The sequence below is a fragment of the Solanum pennellii genome, chromosome 9 (genome assembly GCF_001406875.1).
Source record: "Solanum pennellii chromosome 9, SPENNV200".
Taxonomy (NCBI): Eukaryota; Viridiplantae; Streptophyta; class Magnoliopsida; order Solanales; family Solanaceae; genus Solanum; species Solanum pennellii.
In genome coordinates this window covers 65,831,542-65,835,679 of record NC_028645.1, presented here as the reverse complement: position 1 = coordinate 65,835,679, position 4,138 = coordinate 65,831,542, and the positions used below count along the sequence as shown (strand labels likewise).

Genomic DNA, 4,138 nt, shown 5'->3' with positions numbered 1-4,138 from the left:
TCTATTGAAAATTATTTTATTATTTTTGATGTGTGTCCATTAATTCAAAATTTGAAACACTCATATTTATTTATATATTTATTATTTATTATTTATTTATTAATTTATTTTGCTTTTACATTTTTTAATATTTTTTTCATGTTATTATGGGGATGAATTTATATAGGTATTTTTATAGTTAAAAAAATTTAGAGTTCAAGTTAATTTAGAATTTCTATTTATTTTTTTAATTTAAAAATAGAAAGATGAAATTTTATGAGATTTGAAATTAGTTTTAAAATCACAAAAATTCTAAATAGATTAGGACTATATGTATATTTTAAGAAAGATTTCCACTTTTTCTTAATGCATGTAACAATTTTTAACATTCTGTCTCTTTTTTTTAAAAATAAATTAATTAACTATTATTTTTAGATCAATTATTTTTTCGTTTACGTTTGTTATCTTTTTCTTTTTCTTTTTATCTTTTTTTTTTGTTTTTTACTTTTTGTTCTTTTATGTTTTTAACTTTTTTTTTTTACGTTTTTCCTGTTTTTTTTTTTAATCATTTTTCACTTTTTTTTTGAACGCATTTTTTTTTGTATATTTTTTAAATTTTATATATTATTTTTTGTTCTTTGAAAATCCATTTCTCTCTTCTTCTTTTTTTAATTTTATTTTATGATTAATTTTATTATATTATTATTTTATAGTTTTTGTTTCTTTTTTTTTCAAATTATTTTGTACTAATTTTGTTACTCTTTTATTTTTTATTTTTTTTTTAAAATTGTGTTGTTGTTGTTTTTTTTTACACATTCTATTTATTTTATATTTCTATTTTTTCATTTTTCAATGTTCCTTTTTTTTTTTAAATTTTTTTTTACGCTTTTATATCTTTTTTTTATGTTCTTTCTTTCATTTTTTTTAATTTCCACTTTTGTTTTATATTTTTTTTCTTTCTGCTTCTCTCTCTCTTTTTTCTTTTATTTTTTCCTTTTTTCTTTTTTCACGTTTTTTTTTTTTCTTTTTTTAAATTTTTATTTTCTGTTTCTTTTTTTTTTTTTTTTAAATCTGTTCTTTTTACTTTTTTCGTTGTTTTTTTTATGCTTTCTTGTTGTTTTTTTTTATGTATTATTTTTCTTATTCTTTTGTTCTCTTTATACAATTTCTCAAGTTTTACTTTTTTTTTTATAATTATTTATAGTAATTATCACTATTTTATCATGAATCTCTAAATGAAATTTACAATTCTACTTAGATAAAAAAATTACTAATTATTTATATATCCTAATCTAACAAGTCTACAATAAATTCAACAAAAATCTTCTAAAGTGAAAATAGACGGAAAGATATGTTAATCTATTTAAATTCAACAATTCAATATCATGAAGCGACTGCAAAATCTATCTAAAAAACATAATAATAATAATAACATAACAATAATCAATATAATACATGTGATTTGAAGTATTTCATGCTATTGGAATCAACTTTTCATAGAAGTAATATTATTTAAATCACGCGAGAATTTATACTTACCTCGCTGCGAAAATTGATACGACAAAAGCGAGCTGTTATCCACGAATTCGGAATCATGATCAAATCTGTAACTCTAACCTAATTCTCAAAAGAAATAAATCATTTTTTTTCTCTTTGTGTTTGCTTGTTTTTTCTTTTCTATGTCTATCAATCTAAGTTTCTGTGTGTTCTCTATATTTCTCTCTGTATCCTCTGTCTATTTTTTCTTCAACTGAACGTGTTTTTATAATAATTTTGGCTGAGAGTCTGGTGCTAATTAAAAGGAACGTAATAGAGTGGGATTAGGATTTAATTTGAAATATTGTTGAGGGAATTGGGGTTGAGATAAGGATATAAAATAAATAACTAATAATAATAGAAAAATAACAAAATAAAAATAAATTAAAAAATGTGTAAAGTTTGTAAAACAAATGTCCAAAAGACAGAGAGAGAAAAAATAAAAAATAAAAAAAAAAATGGGATGAGATTTTTTTGTAAATAAGTTAAGAATAATTAGGATAAGGTAAAACAAATTTGAAATCTTTAGGACTCCTCTTTTCTTTTCTTTTTCTATACTTTTTCATAATATTTTCTATATTATTATTATTTTTAGACTACATAATTAACAAATAACTTAAATTCTCGACTTCTATTTATCAATTTTTTTATTAAACTATAATTGATCTTATAATTTTTATTAATTTACAATTTATTATTATTATTATTTTATTTTATTTTAAATATAACCCCTTTTAAATTGGTGTAAAATATATTATGTTTTGGTAAAAAATTAGGTGTTCACAATAATGAACGGCGCAAGTAAAGTAAATGCATAAAGAACTTAATTCAAGAGGAAGAGTTTTGCCTACAACATAATTTTTTTCACCATTGATCAGTTTAAACAGGCATAAACTTTCACGTCAAGCCTAAAAAGAAGATTCACAACCACAATAAAAACAATATCTTGATATAGAAGCCCTATTGATATGCTCCAGTAAATCTTAGTAGTATAGGTTAACGCAGAATGAAATAACAAATATTGCTAGCTCTATTAACTCTAAGTTGTTATAATGACACTAATACTAAATTATTTGTACAAGAAAAAAAAAGAGATACATCAAAAATATGTGAAAAGAAAGCGTAAATCTGAACACGGATGGAAGTCACACACTACCAGAATGAAGGAAGATTGATAAACGAATGTACAAAAATTGAGGAGATTGACGCGAATAAAAATGAAATCTAGACGAGCGAGCAACCTACTAGAAGGAAATCACACCCTATCAAAATCAAGGAAGAATGACTTTTCCAATGATGGAAATCAGATAGCACACGCTTATCCTAGCTTCACTATTTCAGCTTGTAAAAACATTGAATTTAATAGATCTGACTAATGAAAAGAAAAGAAAAGGGCAGATTAAAAAATTATACGAGTAGAGTATGTTACCAACAAATGAACTGGAATTTTTCATGTCAAGGAGTCCAAAATAGGCTATTTATCTAATTGGAAACATTGAAGCTCTAAGGAAAACAAGGGGACTCGATTAGGCTGAAATTGGTGATTCGAATAAGAAAAACAACATTTGTATCAATTGTGTTTTTATCTCTTTACACCTTATATAGTAAGTTTTTTTTAATCTAATCGTAACTGTATGGTAGTTAACTTTGAAAAAATCAACAAATGTATATTTTTATGTCCTGAAATAAAAAAAATTATAGAAAGATAACAACATTTGCATATACTGAATGTGTTGCTCAGATACAAATATTCAAGTCAAAGTAACTGATCAACACAAACAAGATGATGAGAGGGGAGAGAAGTAACTAGTGCTATTCACACAACCTTCTTTTTTGAATGTATCTTTAATGCAAATTCCTTTTGTAAGCTGATATTATTATCGAATTAGTTGTTCTGGCAACTGTAAACCTCAAAAGCTCTAAAGGAAAACAGATAGCATCATAAGGAAAAAAAGTACAATTCATCAATTAGCTATACCTTTGCGTTGATTGATTCAATATGATGCAACAACTCTTTTCCACTTCTTTTTTGTGAGCCACGCAAAATACAAATGCCAATATTCAAATTCTTTTCAATGTTAGCACGAGAAGAAACATATGTGCAAGTGTTTATTAGCTTCAGAGCATGTGGAACCAAATCCATCCATGAATCACAGTATCGACATAAATACTGGGCATCCAAATTGATGCTTCCTCCAGCTTTCCCAGCCATGTAAGCTCGTAGAGCACAGTCTAGATGGAAAACATGTCCACATATGTATCCATCTATTGTTGCTTCACATCGATTATAATTGTACCCATCATAATCCGAACTGATCGTTTTGCAGCAAAGGAGACATCAACAACCTCGGCAAAAACAAGGTTCACTGAAACAAACATCATAAACCATAGCCGAAAAAGGAATTTCATTTTGATAAGCTGCTACAAATCTTGTTACCAGCCTCACAAGTAATGGCTCTTATAGAAAAATCAGACAGTAAAGACTGCACTTCTGTTATTAAAGATGTAGTCCTCTCTATCATATCTGAGTCTAAATCAATATCTGATTAAAAAGAAAACAAATTTGGAACCAGGTCAATAAAAAGACGACTTAAGTGTTTTTTTAATTGACGCAAACAACCGA

The 4,138-nt window shown here is 25.2% G+C and overlaps 1 pseudogene; it reads right to left on the bottom strand.

The window, feature by feature from the left end:
- Positions 1-3,284: 3,284 nt before the first annotated feature.
- Positions 3,285-3,904, bottom strand: LOC114073925 (annotated as a pseudogene).
- Positions 3,905-4,138: the final 234 nt, after the last annotated feature.